The sequence below is a fragment of the Dermacentor andersoni genome, chromosome 2 (genome assembly GCF_023375885.2).
Source record: "Dermacentor andersoni chromosome 2, qqDerAnde1_hic_scaffold, whole genome shotgun sequence".
NCBI classification, from domain to species: domain Eukaryota; kingdom Metazoa; phylum Arthropoda; class Arachnida; order Ixodida; family Ixodidae; genus Dermacentor; species Dermacentor andersoni.
Window position 1 is genome coordinate 70,135,330 of NC_092815.1, and position 10,445 is coordinate 70,145,774.

Consider the following 10,445-nt stretch of genomic DNA (forward strand, 5'->3'; position numbering starts at 1 on the left):
GACGCGTCAACGCTTCACTGAACAGCGGACGAAGCCTTCCGGGCATTGAGATTCGAGTGCACGTACACAAGTTCTTGCACGCGATATCCTGCGAGCCTGTTGCGTAGCTTGGTGTGCACACTTCCAAACTCGGGCCAGTTTCTTTCACATGCCGCAGAACAAAGGGGAATCTGCAGTACGCGACAGGTGAGGGAACTGGAGGGTGGGTTGAGGCAAAGTCCTAGCCCCCACGTGGATGGATCCAGGTGCTTCGTAGGCTCCCAAGCTCCTTTTGACCTTAACGGCGAAAGGAGTCGCATCGCAACAGACGAATTATGCGGGGAAGCTCTGCTCATGTTTTTTTTTCTTCAATTTTATCCTGGTCGAAAAAAAAAAGAACTTTTTTTCCCTGAAATGTTCAATGTTTTCAATGACGGTTAGGGGACTATAGAGAAAGACATTCAACCAGAGCGGACACACCCATAGAGCCCAGAGGCCGAATGTAGCGCACCAAGCGGATGGGATTAACTGTTCCCGGTTTCGGTTTTGGGCGCGCGCGTTTTGAACGGTAGCCGTACTCGGCTCCTTTTTTTTTTCTGCTGCCCATACGCGTGCGGTTTTAGTGCGGAATCATTTATCTAATTTATCTTTACAAGCCTCCATCGAATCTGTGCCACGTGCAATTTCATAAAGTAGACGCAAAACGCCTTATAAATGAGGAATGGTTTATTTAGCCTTATGTAAATGCTCGTTTAGGGTTTTTTTGTGCGTTCATCCAACGTTGTGGCACCAGGTAAGCAGCAGTAGTTCCCGTACGAAGCTCCACTGGACGGCATCAGCTGAAAAAAAAGTAAATTACAAGCATGTGCCATGTTGGTATTTGGTAAGTGGTGAATCGGCTACACTACAAACAAAAACAGTTCGCTTTTACATACAATGCGTCGAAAATACCCGACTCATTACAAGCCGTACTATAAGTTATGAAGAAAACATCTCATCTATAAGCATTCCCCCATTCCAGGAAACTATTTCCTGCATTTTAAGAGCAAGTGCACGGACGACTGCGCGTTTCCAAAACAACTTGGCCTCAGTCGACGCGATAGCACGCTACATACACAGAGGTGGCCACAACGCACGCTCGCAGTATGTCTTCTACTAGCACTCAAGAGAAATGCGTGGGTGCAAAGCCTGTTTTCAGTCGTTCAGAAGACAAAATTTTCGAGTTCTTGGTTTTTGAGCTCTTCGGCGTTATCATTTGCGCGTTCTGCCGGCGCAAGCAACACACTCCAGTGCTATCACTCTTGGCAATCGCTCGTCGCGCCTTCGACAAGCGTGAGTACCGAAACAAGGTATATATTGCGGGGCCATAGAAAGCGTCACAAACTTGTCTCACTACGATTCAGTACACGCCAAACTGTCACCACGGCCGGCTTGCTTTTTTGCTAACTGCGTCACAACGCCGGGCGCGGCCACTGTACATGAAAAGCACACGAAAAAGTAACGAAATTAGTTACAATAATGTTGTGGGCCAGATAAAGCGCCAGAACTTGTCCCGGTAACATTCAGTACACGCGAAACTGCGTCACACGGCCGAGTTGCTTTTCGCTAACTGCGTCACAAAGCCGGGTGCGGCGAGCGTGCCATAAAACTACCGAAATAAGTTACAATAATGTTAGGGCTCATAGAAAGCGTCGCAAACATCTGCCAGTACGAGTCATTAACTCAAATTAACTATGCCAGGACGGCCGAGCTGTTTTTCGCTAACTGCGTCACATGGCTCGGTTACGTGTCGTAAAAGCGAAAACTGCTTGAATCGCGTCGCAGACTGTCAAACAAAACTTCTCACCTTGTTGTATTCCAATAGTGCAGTGGTGCCATGTCGAAATGCAGAAGGAACGTAAGAATACGCCGGGAGTCCAACAAACACGCTACGTTCGAAAGAGACGGGTCGCCGAACAGGCGAACTTCACATGCGCAACCGGCCTCACTGGCTTTGGTGGCGTGTCTGGCGCATGACGCGTGATTCTGCCGCGCCTTGCGTGCCGATAGCTTGTTGCTAGGTAACGCAAGAAAAATAAGTCGCAAAGTTCATTTATGCGCAAAGCTTTTTAGTTTTAGCAGGAAAGAATAAAAAATACGCAAAAATAACACGCTGTCTCTATGTTCATTTCACACTTTTTTTTTTTTTTTTGCGATGCTCGCATCAACTAACGGATGGGATTAACGGTAGCCGTGACGTGTTTCCTGTTGGCAGTTTTCGCCGAGTGTCCCCTATTGTTGAATTTGTTTTTCTATCAGGGGTCATAGACAAGTGTACTTATTTATCTTTCTTCCGGGTACTGCATTTCGCCCGCTAAGACCCGCCGTGGTTGCTCAGTGGCTATGGTGTTGGGCTGCTGAGCACGAGGTCGCGGGATCGAATCCCGGCCACGGCGGCCGCATTTCGATGTGGGCGAAATGCGAAAAACACCCGTGTACTTAGAATTAGGTGCACGTTAAAGAACCCCAGGTGGTCGAAATTTCCGGAGCCCTCCACTACGGCGTGCCTCATAATCGGAAAGTGGTTTTGGCACATAAAACCCCATAATTATTATTATTATCGCCCGCTAACAAGTTATATCGCTCAGCGCGAGGCGCGCCCGCATGATCTGGAACTTACCCGGATGTTATCATTGGCTCTATCTGTTGTGCATGTTTTCGCCGAAGCCTGTGTAATCAGATTGCACGCGCGACGCGAATTCTGTTGTACTTTCTGGAAGGCACGCGATTGCGCCGGAGCGCTCGACGAGTCGTGCACGAAATCCAATGCGCTTGACCCGCGCAGGTCAGATTTTCGGCGATCGCCGGCTGTGCTCGCCGCTATCGTTGTGCTTTGAGTGTCGCTTGCTTTTGGGGGAGAAAGTTCGCCCGATAAAGAGTTGGCCTCGTGTTACACAGTTTTTGTCACTGTGTGACAATACGTGACAATACACTCTTAAACAAAATTACACCTTTTGGGTCGTGTCTTGCCGCACCACAATATATTGTCATCTGTCTTGGCCGCATATCCTTTCTTTAATGCTGCGAGCCCGGTACTTCTAAGTCACGAACGGCATTGCGCGTTATCAGAACGACCGAGCATTCTCGACAGGAAAGTAGCGGGCGCAGCGTTTTCAAGGAAGGAAACGCAAGCACGACAGGTGACGATTATTGTTGTGGGACAAATATACACGCCAAAGGGTGCACGTTTGTTTAAGAGTGTAGGGTGGTGACGTACTCCGTAAGAAAATGACGTACACTCTTAAATAAATGTACGCCCGTTGGCGTGTATATTTGTCTCACAACAATAATCGTCACCTGCCTTGCTTGCGTTTCCTTGCGTCATCTTGCTCTTTCTTTCCTCTTTCCGCTCCTTCTTCCTTTCTTCCATTTCTATGTTTCTGTCCCTTCGTTGCTGAAGGGTAGGCAAGCGTTGGGCTCCTTCCGGTGGCATTTGAGTGCGTGCTATATACGCTTTCGAATAAATAAATAAATAAATAAATAAATAAATAAATAAATAAATAAATAAATAAATAAATAAATAAATAAATAAATAAATAAATAAATTGTGTTTATTTAACGTGCCCAGTAACAGCTAGCCCTAAGGTCTGAGTGTTGGCGCACGCATACATTAAAATCAAAAGCAAAAAAAAAGAAAAGAACACTGCAGGGAAACAATTAAAAGAGGCAATGAAAAAAATTGTGAAAGGAAGAGAATAGATAAAACAAAGCGCAATGTAAATATAAAAAGGAAAAGGAAGGGAATGGCAGTTTAACAATGCATGAAACGATGACACACGAAAAGATAATAATAATAATAATAATAATAATAATAATAATAATAATAATAATAATAATAATAATAATAATAATAATAATAATAATAATAAAAATAATAATAATAATAATAATAAAAATAATAATAATAATAATAATAATAATAATAATAATAATAATAATAATAATAATAATAACTTTTTTCTCTATTATCCATGTAGCATGTGCTTTTTTAGTGCTTTATTACTTAGTTATATACATTTGACAGCGTTCAGTAGTGTTATTCTTTCTTTTTGGTTCCTGTTTTTCCTAGCTGAAATGTTGCGATAGTGGCCCTTTCTTTGGCCACGACTCCCATGCTTGACATCTAATAAAGAATGAAGATATCCTAATATTTATTATGATTACCATCGTTATCATCCTTCTTTATTTATTCTTTTATTATTAGTATTGTTACTATCAGCTTTTTTCAGTATTGTTACTATCAACTCGCTCGAACTTCAACGCGTGAACTTAAAAGTCCGCCACATGAAAGCACTATATCAGTTATGTATATGTAAGTATTGCAAAGTTCTATTTGCATTTACTTAGGAGGGGGAAAAAATGAAAAGTCGATTTTAATTTTAGCATTCTAGACAACGGGTCAATTTTCGTTTCTTCCTCTTTTTTAGATATCGTGCCCAAGTCAAGGTTTCGATTACGTCAGGGTATAGCATCATGAATATTTACAATATATTTTTTGCGTACTTTAACTTTGTTTAACTGTAGGGAATGCTAAATATACCGGCTCATACGGTCTTCACGGCAGAAGGTGGCTTAGTCGCGCTGCTGAGCACGACGTCACTGGATCGCATCTCGGCCACGGCGGCCGCATTTCGATGGGGGCGAAATGCGAAAGCGCCTGTGATTTAGGTGCACGATAAAGGACCACAGGTGATCGACATCAATCCATAATGATCCACTTCGGCGTGCATCATAATCATTTTGTGGTTTTGGAACGTAATACTCCAGAATTTAATTTAGACACCAGAAAGCGACGAAGGCGTTACCAAAGTTACTCCAGCCAAAGCGACCTAAGTTGAACGACTCTTGACATGCCCGTGTTATTTTATCTGCGGGCGTTTCTGTATCCCCTTCCCCAGTGCAGGGTAGCAAATTGGATAACTATCTTCCGGTTAATGTCCCCAGGTTTCACATTTCATTGATCTCTCTTTCTTCACCAGAACTTGAACGCTTTTTTCTTCTGTTTTTGCTGTTGTTCATATTTTCGATTAGAATTCATCGATAAACAAATAGCTAGACCACAGCGGATGATGTCGTAGTCAGTGACGTCACGCATAATTGCGTGGTGAGAAAATATCAAGGTGGTCTCTTGGTTTAGCGTCATTTCAGGCTTACACGAGTCTCCACTTATCGTTATACGAACCTCTCTTCTTTTTCTTTTTCCAATTACGGGAGTGTAACCTACCGATGTAGTTCAGTCTAAGAATTATCTTTGTTCATATAATCTAGTTCCTTTTAAACAGGTGTGACCAGATGCTACAAACGATGCAATTTTCACCAGAACTTATTTTTTCTTCCCTCACCGATCACGTGACCGGAGGAGAGGGTTTGCAGCGTACCGTTTGTTGATAATGTTCTCACGATTTCTTTCTTTCTTTCTTTCTTTTGATGACAACACATAAAACTAGGCAGCACTGATTATTCCCATAACTATAGGCTAGTAGGAAGTACAGGTAACAAATTATGTTTACAAAGCAAACAGTACATAAGAAATCAATTTATACTGAGAAAAGAAATAAATACGAATAAGCATGAAGTGTGAACACTATAAGCTACATAAGAGGAAATCAGCAAATGCCCATGATGATACAATTAACGTAACCTACAGCATAATGCTATACACTGCGACTGCAATATAATAAAATAAATATAGACGATAATGACACTTACAAGGGATACAAATATCTAAAAAATGAAATGAAATGTAACCGAGGACAAGGGAAGAATGTGTGCTATCGTTTAACGCTATGTTTAACGATTTTTCTGGAGCTGGTATATTTAAGTGCACTTGAACATTTGCTTCTTTCACGTGACGTGGTATCTTGTTCCAGACTTTCACTCCAATAAATTGCAGTAGACGCTGTCCGTAAACATTGTTAGTTGTCGGAAGATTACAACCGCGCGATGTGATTGGGTCTAGTTAGCGGGACGAAGAATAAGATATTGATATACGTAATCATATTTAAGCTTTCTGGATTTTTTAAAAAATCGACTGGTGCAGATAGCATGATTCTTTTCATTGAGATCTAGTACTCGAAGAGGAGGAAATTACTAGCGCGACAGATCAAAACACATATTCAGCTAATTAACAAAAGTTCACTAATGATCTTCCTAATAAATTACTTAGGACACGCATTGCAGTTTAAGAATTGTAGTCGGTGAGTTTGCAAGAGGTATTCACTTGCAGTGAATCGTCAGGATGACACCAATTTCGAAACATTATTTCCCAAAATGTGGGACGAAATACATCCATGGGCGTTCCAGTAACTTTTGTGCTCCAATGCGGAAAACAAGGTTTTCTTAAAAAGTAAGTGGAACAACAGTGAATATTTATGGCGAGTTTGATGGCACATATCTCCAAACTGGTGTCGTCGTGCAAAGTAATTCCAAGTAATGACATGGACGGGCGCAAACGTATTACTCGTCCGTGTCTTTTTTAGCGCAGTTCCCTTCCTTAAGTATGTACGACCGACTCGCCCAACAACGTGCTCTCCTAATTCCAAGTGTACGCACCTTGCAAACTCACTGGCTACAATTTGTAAAATGCAGTACGTGCTGTAAAGTAATTAAGAAGTTAATGAGTGATTAAGAAGATTATTTGTATATGTGTTTCGATTTCTCATGCAAGTAATGTCCGCCTCACTGAATAATCCAGCCCAGTGACTGGAATTAGGTTATTTGCAGCAGGCGATTTTTAAAAATTCCGGAAAACTTAAAAGCGATCCCACCTTGTAGAAAGGGGTGATTGTAGTCAATTGCGACATGAACTGTAACAACATTATTTTTTTCTTGTTGTCGTAAAATATCAGGCGGTAATATTACCACTTCGTGAAGCAACAGCGCACTGTGTTGATTATGTCTAGCATTGTTTGTTACTTGAAGTGCTCGCTTCTGTAGTTTCCGTATGTTTTGGACATCGTCCGGGTCAGTGTTGCAGATATTTTGTTTATCATTGTTGAGATACTCCAAGGCTACGAAGCATTACAGAAAGTTGTAGGAGCGTCAACAACAACAAAAAAGAAGCATAAGAGCCAGGTAGACTTCTGCAATAAAATTCTTCACTTGCCGGCTTGAAGGATGCAAGTGTTGCAAGGAAGACGACGGAGGTATAGGCAGGTGTGGTTCCAGTCGACGCTGATCTTTGGGAAAAGGAATTCGTAATAACGTTTAGTATAGGGCAATTCGGCATACCAATGTTGAGATGATGATCAACGTGCGATGGTACACAATAAAAGACGGAGAAACAGATTGTTTCAAGTTTTCATGAGAGTAATACGTTTCGTGAAATACTCACAGTTGAGCTAGGCGGCGTCGTGTAAAAAGGTCAGGAAGATCTAACGTTTATTCTTTTTTTTTTCATTTGCGATATCCTGGACTGGCGTCAATAATTACAAAGAATGAAGCATGCAGAAACTGCAACCTCGACTACAGCGATTCCTTGTACAAGCCAGATATTACCTGTGTTTGTATCAGGCTGTGAATGATTCCGGTAGAACTGCGGGCGCAGCTTGCTTTTGCTGGCGGCAAAACAGTTAATTCTAATAAATGCGAAAAATGCCCGATTCTTTGTTGTTGGCTGAAACGCGCTGAAATGCGCCTACGTGTACCTTGCCAAGCAGCAGCAGTCCTCGGTAGTAGTAGCACTGGTGGTGGTGTATCGCTGAAAGTAGCGGTTGCTGCTCTTGTGCCGCACCACTTCGATGTGTCACCGCATCGACGAAAGCTACCAAGCGTTCCTCAGGGAGGCTAATTGGCAGCCAAAGAAATGCCCTTCATCCACGCAAAACGGGATGAGGCAGCCGAGCCAGCGCCCGGCGCCAATGACTTCAGAAGTGTCTTCAAACGACTCGCCTTCTGAAGGAAAATAATGCGACACGGGTGACGTAACCCCCCTCCAAGCTGCAAGAATAGAAGATGTAGCGGCCAGCCTGCGTCGACGAGGCATTTAAGCGCGGACTGGCCCATTGTAAGAAGACAGATGCCATCAGTCGACCTTGTCGGTATGATGGGCTATTTGCAAGCTATATGTCAAGTAGTTGTCAGGTATTTGCCAACTATCTGCTTCTTGTAAACAATTTGCAAATGCGTGAATGAAGTTTTTCTCCTTAGCCATCTCCGAGACTTCTCAGCGCTGGCATCGAAAGACTCAGATCTCAACATTGACGGCTGTGGTGAGATTGGAAGACCCTGAATAGCGACAGTGGATCAGTGGATGGATTGAAGAAACCAAGTCTCAACATTGTATACAACAACAACAACAACAACAACAACAACAACAACAACAACAACAACAACAACAACAACAACAACAACAACAACAACAACAACAACAACAACAACAACAACAACAACGACGACGACGACGACGACGACGACGACGACGACGACGACGACGACGACGACAACAACAACAACAATGACAACGACAACGAGCCGGCTCTAACGTAGCCTACGTTCCCTTGCTTCTACATCTAAAAAAGAAACAAAGCCTACTTTCCTTTGACAGAAAAAACAACAGCAAGAACAAGAACAACACGAACAACACCGCTAGCGTTTCATTCGCGCAAATGCGCTAGTCACCAGCTCGCACAGAAGTGCGCGCACCGCTCCCAACGCCAGCCCTTGACAATTCGAAGCCATCCATCCGGTGATTGCAGTGGCGCTTCTCCGTGCGCTGACCCCTTGGCGGTGCAGCGGTAGGTATGCAGATAAGTCCGGCGATGTCAGTGCGGGAGCCATCGTGCATCGCCGCCGCGCCTGCTTGTCGTCGTCGCTATCTCTGCCATCGGTCAAGCCGCCCGGTTGGTGCCGCGGACTCGTCTGCCTAACGAAGGATGTAGAAGCTCGCAAGGCGTCGTTCACACGCTCGCTGTCAACTGCGTCGGGCAGATTGCGGGGGTACCCGTAACACTGGAGATTACTGGCTGACAAATAATGTAACTCGTTTCTCATGTTCGTACGTATTTTTAATCTCTTCGTTCGTTTCGCATCGTCTAGGTCATCACCACTGATTCGCAATCGTTGCATACAAGGTGAACTCTGCAGGGATCAGTAAAGTCGATATGTATGTATGTATGTATGTATGTATGTATGTATGTATGTATGTATGTATGTATGTATGTATGTATGTATGTATGTATGTATGTATGTATGTATGTATGTATGTATGTATGTATGTATGTATGTATGTATGTATGTATGTATGTATGTATGTATGTATGTATGTATGTACGTATGTACCCACAGCTTCAAAGGATCTTAGACACTGCATTGGGAATAGTAATCCACAGCGCATTAAAACAGCTGGCGTACATCACGAATGCTTCCTGATTATTAAAACAATTGTTTATTCAATGTTCTCTAAATACATCTTCAATTATTTAGGACCCAAGAAATTACAGAACGAAGACCATTCAGTGACCAAGACATGTCCTATTAGTACAAATTCTGAGGCGAACAACAGCTTAGAATATTAATAGGAATACAGTTCCGTTCCAATTGCCGTATTTCCCGGCCTATAGTCCGCACCCGGTCTTTAGCTAGAAGGGGCCAATTTGTGCTTAAAAGAAATTATATAGTCCGCTTCCGCTGTACAGTCCGCTGAGACAAACTTTGACTAAAGAAATTTATGCAGATCTCAGGTGCTGCCGCAGTAGCTGTACGCAAAACTTTCATGATCAAGCAAGGCAAAATGGCGCATTACGACGAGAGACGCAATGCAGATTTCAGTGACGAACGCGTCCCTCAGCCATCATGGTGGGCACTGCAGAGCAAGGGGAATATTTATCCAGTATTAAAACGTGTTGAACCACAAGACACGACGTGCTTGACCTTGTGCAAAACCGCCACAGCAGCACAGTAAACGATGAGATACGCGCAACGAATTTCGGTGACGAACGCGACCTGTAATTTCCATCTTCACCACCAGCTAGAAAAATGCGCGCGCTCACTTTCAAAGCGAAAGCTTTACTGGCCGTGAACTTGCGATTTCGCCTTGGCCGTGCTCCGAGGAGACACATGACATCACACCGCGTTCCTCGTCGTTGCGTTTGCATCCGCTCGCTTCGCCAGCTGCGTCGCACGTCTGATAACAAGTCGGAGGATTGAAAAAGAGAGCTCCCGTGCGCCGCAACCACAGTTGAGGCGGCAGTTTGGACGGCGACAATTCTGATAAGCAGGAGGAGGCCTGGAATCGACATCGGTACGAGATGAAGAGGAAACGAATCGCCCAGGAAACAGCCGAACAGCGCGCCGAACGACTGGCTAAACGCCGCAACATAGCTAGACAACCTGACTAACCCGGACTTGCAATCAAGATTAACCAAGGCTTATCATGCTATGCCTTAGCTTTCGCTACGTATATACTGGCATAGCCGAGCTAAGCCACT

The 10,445-nt window shown here is 43.6% G+C and overlaps 1 long non-coding RNA gene across 1 annotated transcript; it reads right to left on the reverse strand.

The window, feature by feature from the left end:
• Positions 1-687: 687 nt before the first annotated feature.
• LOC140215929 (uncharacterized) lies at positions 688-2,683 on the reverse strand. Its single transcript, XR_011892521.1, has 2 exons — positions 1,826-2,683; positions 688-818 (listed from the first exon to the last, which is right to left on the reverse strand). It is a non-coding gene; the product is annotated as an uncharacterized lncRNA (long non-coding RNA).
• Between the last annotated feature and the right edge of the window lie 7,762 nt (positions 2,684-10,445).